The sequence below is a fragment of the Cannabis sativa genome, chromosome 1 (assembly GCF_029168945.1).
Source record: "Cannabis sativa cultivar Pink pepper isolate KNU-18-1 chromosome 1, ASM2916894v1, whole genome shotgun sequence".
Lineage (NCBI taxonomy): Eukaryota > Viridiplantae > Streptophyta > Magnoliopsida > Rosales > Cannabaceae > Cannabis > Cannabis sativa.
The window spans coordinates 21,059,759-21,072,719 of NC_083601.1; the positions used below are offsets into that span (position 1 = coordinate 21,059,759).

The window sequence follows — 12,961 nt, forward strand, 5'->3', positions numbered from 1 at the left end:
CACATGCACAAACAAACTATACATTCGTGGGATGAAAAATAAAATACTGAGGAACTAAATATTATTACAAATTTATAATTTATTTCACTATAAATAAACAAAATAAGCATTAATAGATAGAATTTATAAAAAATACTAACAATAATCACATTAAAAAAGTTTTTCCAACAAAAAAAAAAAGTGAAATAACTTATCTTGTTAAATGCAATTAGTAACATTGAAGAAGATTCACAAGCACTAATTCAATCATTAATAACCTAAATTATAATTGTAGGAATCTAATTTAACTACTATCTGAAAATATTTAATGATGAAAAAATATTTTAAAAAGAATATACAGTCTAAAAAAAAATTAAAATGATTGATAGGAAAAATATATTAAAAATTTCTATATAATTGAAAGGAAAAAACTATTTATAATCAACCGTTTTTATAAATAATAATAAAAAAAATATATATTATAGTAATATTATAGAATAATCGATCAAAATTAAAAATAAATAAAATAATAATAATTAATATTTATAACTTCCTTGCTATGGAGTAGTTTATACCTCATAAATGATTTTTTCTAATGGCTAACCAATATAAGAACAATAACAATATATAGTAATATAATAATAATGGAAAAGTAATTATAGGGATAAGACGAATTTTATAGGTCTAATAATGTAAAAGTATGAATTATATATACAGTACATATATAAATACCTTGGAAAATGATTAATTACTGATAAGAGTAACCTGTTAGCGATCCATGTGGAACTTGAAACTGATACCGCAAGATTGGTATATTAATGAAAAATGGTTCTTGTCATAACTTGTTTCTCTGGGCTTTGGATTCAATTGGGAGTTTGAAGAAAGCAAGCGAAGCAAAATGCTTGCTTACTGGCTCAACCAACTTGATCTGTCCAACCCAATACGACGACGTTTCGAGCCGATCAAATTTGCATTTAGTACAAATCTTGGCGGTATGGAAATTAGATTTCGAGGCTGAAATTTTCGAATTCACCGGAGTTCGATGCCCTGAAATTGGAGTCTTTTTCTCTTCTTCAATTTGTTTCAAATTGGGTTTCAGGTTTTCAGTGAAAGGCTGCGATGGTGTGGGTTTGGACCTTTGAGGCTTTTCGCTATGATATCTGTCTATTAGTAAAAGAGAAATGCTAAGAACAAGTTAAATTTTAAACCATTGCAATTTTTTAATTTCATTCTTAAACTCAAAAATTCCATTCTTAAACCTAAAAATCCTATTGTTTTTCTACAATTGAGAACATTCCAATATTCTTAAACTCAAAAATTCCTTTTTTGGAGAGAAATTACATTAAGAAATTCAATGTAACTCTTAGTCATGGAAGATGAAGAGATTGTTCAACTCGTCAAATAAATTTGTTATACTACTCTTTTGGTCAAAACCTAAACCCATTTCATTGAAAGATTTGATCAGTCGATTGCTGACAAATTTTCCACTTCCATCGTTTCGTTGTGTAAGTCTTTCGATTAACAATGTGGTTTTCCAACGCTAATTCTATTTGGTTCCTGGGAAAAGTTATTATATACTAAGGACTGCCTCCCCAAATGTTGCCAAATTTGATGGACATGTTAGAGCAGTAACTGCTATATCTTTTCTCTGAAAATGATTACTTCCTTGCGACTGCAACAAGTGGTGTGAAGCTCTAAGATTTTTGGCCTACCAGGGGATACCGAAGCATAATATATATATTTAAATTATGCTTTAAATGTATATGATATTAAATTTCTCAATTTCACTGTCATTTTTGAATATAAAACTTTTTTTAAAAAAAATCACCCAATACTTTTTTATAAAATAGATATGGGATATGGAGGAGGTTACAATGGTTACATTTTTATTGTGACCATTATAGTTATATTTTTTTTTAGCCATTGGATTACTATTAAATGGTTGTGATTAATTTGAAAATTAAATAAAAATAAATAAAAAATAATATGTAACCTGATATTAACCTGTTAATTTATTTCCTTTCAAATTTTAATTAAGATTAATTATATTTTAAAATTAAATTAAGTATAATTATTAATTAATTTTTTGTAATTTATTATTAAGTAAGGATCTTTTAGCAATTTATTTTTTTTACACTTAAATTATTTTAATTTTTATAACAAAACTCTTAATAATTTAAAATTATATACATATAATTTCATAATTAAAATTTTATAATTAAATAGCTTAATTGTTAAAATAATTAAGCTAAGGGATTTATATATAAATAAAAAAAAATTATTTATAAATTTTAATTGCTAAAAAAAATCTTCTTAAATATTTATTTAATTACTTAAAAAATAGTTAATTATAATTAATTAATTCTAAAAATGAAACTTTTACTCATTGGTAACCTGCTATTACAGGTAAAAAAAATCGTAACCATATGGTTACAATAAAAATGTAACCATTGAATAGTCACCCATTTATATATATATATATACTAGCAAAAAGCTACGTGCGAGACACGTATACTAAATTTTATGCTAGTTTTTTTCTATATTATTTGAAAATGATAAAATTAAAAATTAAAGAAAAAATATTATTAGCTTATTAGGTGAGATTATTATTATGTGTATAGGAAGATATCATAAATTAATTAATCTTATAATCTTAACTTTAATCAAATAGGGTTCTTGATATATGAACAATGAATAATCACGTAAAAATCAAAAATAATTATTTGAATAAAGAATTCAATATACACAGTTATATATATGAATCCCATTAATCAAAAATAATTATTCAATATATGAACAATTATTTGTCACACTATATGTTTCCCAATAAAGAAATCCACCTCCTCGTAGTCAAAAATAAATAATATATGTAATACAGATCTTTGTAATTGAGTACCTAAAAGAAACAAAACTTCAGTTACCATAATCGGAAAAGGTTTAAGTGAACTAAATAATGACTAAGAAGATCTAAATTACAAAATGAAAATAACATGTCTATATGAGTATGATTTTTTTGCTATATGAGCATGATTGATCTAAGAGAAAATAGATAAACCTATAAACATATAAATATACTTATTAATATTAATTTTGACAAAGAAACAATTCAATTATAAACAATTCGAAATATCAGCTTGACAATTTCAACACACTAATTACTCATTAAATAACCATAATGTATACATTATGATAATTTATTTTATTTGATATCAAATGATAGAGATTATTGAGGTTTTCAATCATGGAAAACACACTATGATCAAAAAGTAATGCTCATTAATTGTATATTTCAAAGAAACCCTAATTTCCATGAATGCCCCTAATAAGATATAAACAATAAAGTTGTAAATTAAAAAAAAAAAAAGAAAGTAGCAAAATTTCAGTTAATATAAGAAATAGAACAAATTAAAGATTTATACAATACTGGAATTTGAACTCTTAGAGGCCATTAGCAAAGGGGCGAAACTCGTTAGATTCCCTAGTAGAACACTACCTTAATGGTCTGAACACAAAAATTGTAGAAATCAAAATATGAATAAATTAATATCATCAACAAAAAGAAAATTAAAGGGAAAAGACTTAATAATTACGTGACAAATAATTATTAATTGAATTAAAAAGTTAAGATTATAAGATTAATTCAAATTGTTGTTCATATATTGATTAATCCCATTAATAAAAAAATAATTCAATATTGAATTATTTTTTTATTAATGGGATTAATCAATATATGAACAACAATTTAAATTAATCTTATAATCTTAACTTTAATTAAATAGGGTTTATAAAAGATGCATAAATAATCAAATAGGGTTAGAAATATAGTAATTAAAGAAAATCTACAACCCTATTTTTTTAAAAAATTTAATGGAATTTATTTTATTTTTATTTTATTATATATAAATAAAAAGTACCATGAATTTCTCATAAACCATTTTATTTTTTATATAAATAAAAAGTGACCCATAAATTTCTCATAAACCAAGAATTTAAAATAAATTATATATATGGGTGTATACAAGAGCCCATTTCGAATAGCTGAATGAATACAACTTCACTAATTTGGATTTGCATCAATCTCTTAGCCTTGAAAGTGAGACAGAATCCAGAAGACATGTTCCAAGATCTTAGGACAGCTATGGGTTAACAAAAATAGTTACTTTCTATTTTTTTTTGAAGGAAAATAGTTACTTTCTATTGGTCCCACTTAGAGCTGTAAATTTGTCACTGTCGTTCTACTCATATTTTTCCATACATTTCAAAACATAAGTCGTGTTGTACCGTGTCTTAAAAATATATGAGTCGTATCGTGTCGTGCCACATTTTTAAATAATAAGTCTAGCATAGCTCGTAGGCCTAACAATTTCGTGTCCCACGTGCTCGGATTTGTATCGTATTTTGCTCGTATTAGCCAATTTTTTTTTTTAAACAGGTCAGCCCATATGTTGTTGAATCTAATTTTCTCACTTAAAAAATTGGGATATTTTCAAAAATATGGGAAAAATGAGTCATCTTATGATAAATATGGCAACAAAACTAAATGCCACAAAATATGGCATTAACTAAGGAAGCAAACTACAAATATGGTTTTTTTTTAAAAAAAACCATATAATAAGTTAAAAACAGAAACTAATTTTAAATGAATAAAATTTACTATTTTTAACCATATATAAACAAAATCTGTACACAATTTTCTCTCTCTTGCGATTCTTTCTCTCTCTACTGCGATTCTCTCTTCTCTCTTTACTGCGATACTGAGATTCTCTCTTCACTTCATCATCTTCTCCGATTCAATTCATCACTTCTCCCTGTCCAAATTTATTCTCTGATTCAAACAAAATTGATCTGAAAAACAGCCATGGCCATGGCCAAACACACAGAAGCAACCTGCAACATCGCACCTGATAAGCAATGAAGCTCTCACCTTAAACCAGAAAACGCATTCTTAAACTCAGAGCAGAGCATCGATCAACCTGCACACATAAAATTCAATCAACAAAATCAAGCCAACACCGATCGTCCCTGTCAACAACGATCAAAATAAAGTACAGGTACACTTATATAAATTCCGCTATGAATATTATAGGGATATATATACTGCAAAAGAAAATTACACCGATTATGTACAATTCCAATTTAAACTTAAAAGAAAAAAAAAAACTAGATTGAAGTAAATTTCATACCAAAACTATATGATCTTGCATTGCTTCATAATGAAATGTCCATACTTAATCTAGATTTAGACTATGAAGTTTCACAAACAAAAAAAAAAAAGGAAAATTAAACAATATGAAAAATTCAGTTTTAGACGTCCACGATCAAAAATGAAAAGATTACTGAAAATTATGAATATAAAACCGGTTTCTAAAAACAATATATATTTTAACTAAAAGTTCTTAAAATGATATTATCTGTTAAACATAAACAAAATATAAAGTAATGTTGGAAACCGGTTTCTGAAATATATAGGGAAACAAACACATATAATTTTAAAACAAAAAAAACAAAAACCGGTTTCTAAATACATTATAAATTGTAACAAACAGTTTTCAAAAATGATATTACCTGTTAAAAATAAACAAATATACAGTCATGTTGGAAACCGGTTTCTGAAATATATAGTGAAACAAACACATTATAATTTTAAAACAAAAAAAAAAAACTGTTTCTAAAAACAATATATATTTTAACTAAAAGTTCTTAAAATAATATTATCAGTTAAACATAAACAAAATATAAAGTAATGTTGGAAACTGGTTTCTGAAATATATAGGGAAACAAACACATATAATTTTAAAACAAATAAAAACAAAACAAAAAAATAAGAAAACCAGTTTCTTAATACATTGTAATTTTTAACTAACAATATTTAAAATACTGTGTACAGGTATGGACTCAATAATGTGTGTGATCAAATATGGAGGGCAATGGAAAGAGGATAAAAAGTATGAAGACAACCTGCTTAAAGCAATGAAATACCAGGTACAATAACTAAATCATAGAAAACAACAGTTATTAAAAAACCTGTTTCTTGATCATGATCAAAAACCGGTTTCTAACACATATCTTATATTTCAAAACAAAAAAAAAAACAGGTCATCGCAATCACAACAATCCAGTTCAAGTAAAGGTGCAAGAAAAAGGTGATTTCACAATCAACATATTGGAAAGAACATGCAGCTGCAGAAGGTTCCAACTAGATGAGATACCATGCTCACATGCAATAGCTGTATTTGCAAAAAGAGGATTAAGAGCTTATGACTATGTTGCCGATTATTACAAAACAGCAACAATGAAGGCAACCTATGAAAGAACTGTACATCCTCTACCAAATGAAAGAGAATGGACTATACCTGAGAGCATGGAAAGAATAGTGTGGCCACCAAAATCAAGAAAACCAGCCGGGAGACCTAGAAAGAAAAGAATAAGATCAAAAGGAGAACCAAAAGTTGTCTTGAAATGTACAAGGTGCGGAAAAGTTGGCCACAACCGAAGAACGTGCAATAACCCACAGCTTTACAAACCACCAAAACAGAATAACAAAAGCAACGAGTCAAAGAAGAATGAATGAACAGCTACAATAGAAATAGATATTCATTGACAGTTTTATAAAAACTGGTTTCTCAGCATTGAATAAAGTAGAACATTATATAATTTTAGTGATTGACAGTTTTATAGAAACTGGTTTCTCAACTTTGAATGAAGTTGAACAGAATATAATTTTTTCACAAGGATACACACAACATTTTTACACTTTTGAAATTTTATCTGTTTACATAATCATTGTTTTAAAGATTTTTTCTAAATATCTTAGATTATTTCAAAAAGGTACATTCAAAAATATAAATTTTATAAAAACAAGAAACCAGTTATTGAGAAAGTATAAATAAACATAAGACACAAAACAACAAAACCAGTCATGAAAATTAACATGAAAATCAGTTTCATACAAACTAACAATAACACACCTCAACCTTAACCTTAAAACCACCCACACACCAAAAATCACAGAGCGCACAAATAACACAAATCAATCTGTAAAAACTGGTTTTTGACATGTTTCCAAAATAGGAATGATCAAATAGAATTTAATATAATATTAATGATAGTAGAATCGAATACCCACACGAATTCATAATCAAAGCATAAAGTGTGTATTTGGCTCTAAAGAGAAGAGAAAAGGTAGCTAAGGGAGAAGAAGTAAATAGGATATATTTCTTGACATACCCTGTATGTGATGTTAATTAGTATTGTTGAAATACAAAATTAATAATTATGATCCTCAAGGTCTTATGAGAGAAAAATAAAGTCATAGCTTAGTGTCTGGCAAAGCAACCATATGAAAACAAACTATCTATGACATATAAAGACTGACAGTGATCAAAAGCTACACTGGACTCACACAAGCAGAAACTATTCAGGAACTAAAAGCAAACAATAAAGTAAAAACATGACATAAAAAAATTAGAAGAGGAACTGAAGGCAAACAATAACAGTACATACACATAAACTTATCATTGAATTCAAAGTCAAACAAGTAAAATTAGAAGTGGAAGACTATTGTACCTGATAAGCTTGGATAACCCAATTGAGATAATATCACTGTAAAAACAATTTCAACACTAAAATTAGAAATAAACTCAAAAGAAGAAAAAAGAGTTTATATCAAAGAAAATTTGAACTAAAAAGATATGCCATTTGCAAATGATGAGCTATAGTTCATACAAATTCAAAATAAAGTCAATATTGATCTTACTGCATGAATTTTAATTTGAACACATTACATAAATATTTATACATAAATAAATTCAGATATTATATATATAGCATATACATACATACTCTTGTGAATATGTTAATGGAGAAGAGAAAAAAAAAACATAGAAAAACACAGAAATTAAGATGGCTTTCATCATGAGAAACTCTTGATAATACAATAATTTTTCTAGCACAAACTTACTAATAAGTACTAATTAAACTATAGTAAGAGATTAATTAACTACTATATATATTAATACGAGTATAGTATGAAAACCTCTACAGCTTAAATCTCTCAAACTCTCTAGCAACTACTACTACTGTTCCTAAAAGCAAAAAAGAAGAAGTGGTAAAGATCAGGGGAAGAAAAAAAAGCCATGGGAGATGATCTTTTCTTGAATGTACAACTTGATGAAGTTGAATGTACAAAAAAAAAGAGTTTATAAAAACAGTTGCAGAGTTTATAAAATTGGAAATGAACTCCAATCTCCGGTCACAAATACATTAGCTAGAATCGATTAGAAAGAAGAACCCTCATCTGAACCCCAATTGCCGCCGGTCACAGCACTACCACCGCCGGTAATGTCTGAAACTCCAATCTCTGATTCCACAAACACCTCCTCAAAGCCAACACTACCTGCCGCAAACCTCCAATCCCTTCCCAAAATCTTCGTCCCCAGTTAACTCACACAACCAGAAAATGAGAGAGAGAAAGAGAGATACCTGGTTCAGTGAAGTGAAGAGGAAGGGAACAACTGAAGTGGAGAACGGCTAGGGCTTTACCTAGCTAAGATTTGGAGAGATGTTGATTTTCCAAGCTAAATAAAACACATCATTTTCAGAGATGAGATGTTAATTTTGCTGCTGTACTAAAATAACCTAAAGAAACTACAAAACACACAATATGGGCTTTTGGCAAAATAGTTCCAGCCGTATGGGCTTTAAAATCCCATAAACTGTTGCCAAAGTTGAAAAAAGCCATATAAAGGGGTCCATAATTAAATATGCCATATTTATCATAAAAGGTTTAAAAAAACCATATACCACGTAAATTCTACTAAAAAATTAGGCCAAGATGCAAAATAGCCTTAAATCTAACAATTAAGTTAATAAATGTCCCTTTTTTAAAAAAAAAATTAACAAAATGTCCTTTTAGTTAAAAATTTGATGATAAAATTACAATTATAACATTGAATAATTAAGTGTTTGGTATAGTTATTTTGCACAATAGTATATCATTTTTATGTGCAATAATATATTAAAAAAAAACTGAAAAGTAGTATATATATATTTTTTGAAATAACTGAAAGGTAGTATATTAGTTTAAGACTGTAGTATATTATTTTAATGTGTTATGGTAATGAACGAAAGACGGAAATTAAAAAATATGGAATATTAGTTTAAGTTTGAGGTATAGTTATATTTCATTAGGAAATATTGTCTTTATGTTTATTAGTATATCATGAAGGAAAGAAAAAGAAAAAAAAACATGTAGAATATTTAAATTAAGTTTTTAGTATATATATATATATTTTTCACTATATTGGTGGTATATTAATTTTTCACTATAGTATTTATGTTTATGATTGCAGAATATAGTTTTTATATGCTATTATATATCGTGGAAATAAATCATTTAATAGTATATTAGTTTAAGTTTATGGTATATTTATATTGGTCTAAGGTATATCGTTTGTATATGATATGTATATCGTGAAGGATATAAAGAAAAAAAAACTATTAAATATTAATTTAAGTATGAGGTATAGTTATATTTGATTGAGGTATATTGATTTTATGTTCATTGGTATTTCATGAAAGAAAGAACAAGAAAAAAAAAACGTGTAGAATATTAAATTAAGTTTTTTGTATAATTTTTTTTTTCACTATGCTGGTGGTATATTAATTTTTGACTATGGTATATCTGCTTATGATTGTGATATATAGTTTTTGTATGCTACTGTATATTGTGGAAAACAATTCATTTAATAATATATTAGTTTAAGTTTATGATATATGTATATTGGTTTAAGCAGTGACGGACCCAAAATTTTTACTTTGTGGGGGCTTATTTATTATTAAAAAATATTTATACCTATATTATAATCACTCTTACTAGATTTATTTAATTTTGTGGGGGCTTTTTACTATTTTAGTCTATAATTATTAAATTAAAAAAATTACATTTAATTTTTTAAAAAGCAATATTTTTGTTAGTGGGGGCTATAGCCCCCATATCAACACTACTAGGTCCGTCCCTGAGTTTAAGGTATATTGTTTGTAAATCATACGATATATTAATAAAAAATTAATTATATGGTTAAATAACATATTAGACATCAACAACAGTAGCAAAATCTAAAAGAATAAAATATATAATACCTTTTATATAATGAAAAAATAGTTGACAAAAATTCAGTAGAGAGGTTTTGATTTATTGTTTTTCATAATTTCTAAGGACTAAAATATATACTACTTTTTATATAATGAAGGGTATTTTAGGTATTAAAAAGTAAAAAAGAACATTTGCTTTATTATTTTAAAAAAGGGACATTAACTATCTATAGAGTTAGAAATAGGACCATTTACTTACATTTCTCTAAAAAATTATATGAAAAAGATATGCATGAAAGCCACTTTCTTAAATTTAAAAGCAAAAATTAATATTATATGGTGGCCAAGTATCCAACACAACAATATTGTTATGGGGCAACAAGGTGCCTAGCACTATTATGATTATGAGGTGTCATCTTATAATTGATTAGCGATTCTCTATAAATTTTCATTAAAATAAAATAAGTGAAACATGATATTAAATTATACAAATAACGATATTACACTTCACTGGTGCTGGTAATGCATCGTCTGCCTTTGCTGCAACTCAACCAATTCCTGTTCCTATACTGCTATATGGAATCACACTCACAAGACAAAGCAATCTCAGTTTCCAATATACTTTAATTATACACTTTCAGAGAAACTAACCAATCACAATTTTCTCATTTGGAAACAATAGATCCTTATATATTGCAATCAAAGGAAATCGAGTCCAAAGATTCATTCAAAATGTTGCTCCTCCACCGCAACTTCTCACGAACGGTGATTAAGCTGCTCAGATCTTCAATCCAAAGTTCTTGAATTGGGAGGTTAAAGATTAATTACTTGTATCATGGTCGACTTCTGTCGTCTATGAATGAGAGTTGTAACACTCTAATCTATAGGAACCCCACGTGTGTGATTTTATAAACTAGTTTAATACTAATAGAATAATTAATTATTAAAAACCGTGATAATATTAAAAACTTGACCAAAATAAAACACTAAAAACGGACATTATAACGGCATAAAAAGTGTGTTTCAGGAATCCCTGTTATAAAAAGTTTTGCTAAAGAAATATGTACGACAACCATAAAATCAAAATACACAGTAGATACAACCAGTTTAAAACAACTCCTGGCAACTCGACACGCAGGTCGGTGAGGTCAATATGTACATTGCTGGAGAAGATTGTCACCTCATAGTTGATCTAGCTTTTCTTTGTCTTTACCTGCACCACATAGCACCCGTGAGTCACAAGGGCTTAGCAAGAAAAGTAATAATAACAATCATATAATTTATTATTCGAATATTGTCATTTATACACAATATGAATCAAACTATCACACTTTGTTCATAAGATGAAATCCAAATCACTACTAACATCTGTCATGAATAAACATCAGTATACAGATATTAGGTAATACAAAATCATTAGACCAATAATAGAATTCATATTCATTTAATCATATAAATTATTTATATATGTTACCTCATAAAGTAACCATCTTCATAACATCACATTGCCTAATCAGGCAAGTCAATGCTTTAATCTGATAATCATGTATTGCATTGCCTAATCAAGCAAGCCCGTGTCTTAGCCTGACATCCATATATCGTATAACTGCATCACCTAATTAGGTGAGCCTGTGTCGAAAACTTGCACCCATATATCATATAATTGCATCACCTAATCAGGTGAGCTCGTGCCACAACCTGACACCAATATATCGCATCGTCTAATTAGACGAGCCCGTACCTACGCCCGGTACTTATCATATGTCACTGACGCCCATATCAACACGTCACTAAGAGGAAATCCTACAACGGTTTCATTTAATGCCATAACCTGTCAATTTTCATATCACTAACGCTGTATCTACACGTCGCCAGGAGGAAACCCTACAACGGTTTCATTCTATGCCATAACCTGGCAATTTTCATATCACTGATGTCGTATCTACACGTCATCAGGAGTATCACATCACCTAATCAAGTGAGCATGTTGTATCACCTAATCAGGTGAGCATGTACCTACGCTCGGTACTCATCATATATCACTGACGCCCGTACTTACGCCCAGTACGTCGCCAGGAAAATTGCATCACCTAATTAGGTGAGTCTGTACACTCATCATATATCACTGACGCCCGTACTTACGCCCAGTACGTCGCCAGAAAAATTGCATCACCTAATCAGGTGAGCCCATATATCACATGCATAATATCATCACATTATCGATACTCAACCAATCAATCTTTTCATTATATAACAATATTAACTATATCTCAATATTAATCAATTCATTGCAATAGTAATTGTATTACACACAACGTACTATGCAGTATAATATACTTTTCTTACCTTTAATCTAAGTTCATACATTTTGGCCAACCCAAGTGGAGAACTATCCCCGATAATCTCGGTCCTATGTCACAGCAACAGTAAACCAATAAATATTTATCCCAAAACACTGCTTAATATTCACATAAGACAATCTAAGATTTTCTACCAAACCCCACGGTATAAATACACTAAAATAAAACTTATATTTTGGCTCTAAAACATATACCATAATGTAGAGCTCGTTGCAAGCTTCGAAATGGTATATAGAACGTCCAAAACAGACACTCGGGGTCAAAAGTTATGACAAAAATAAGATTTCTAATCTCCTAGAAATTTCTAAACTATGAAATACGAAAATCTCAATTTTCGCACTCACTGAAACACTACCAAAACTTATCCAATTCACTCCAAACTTCACAGGGCACATATATGCCATAAATATTACCATCCTTACGTAACAGAAATTAAAATCGAGCCTTAAATGAAAAACGTCATTAACGTTCGGACTAAGCTTTAAAATGTTCCAAACTCAAAATCTAACTCAAAATAACCTCAAATTCAA

At 28.1% G+C, this 12,961-nt stretch overlaps 1 pseudogene; it reads right to left on the reverse strand.

Moving 5' to 3' along the window:
* The window catches only part of LOC115706394 (12-oxophytodienoate reductase 3-like), a 33,605-nt pseudogene that overhangs the window by 7,037 nt on the left and 13,607 nt on the right, over nt 1-12,961 (reverse strand).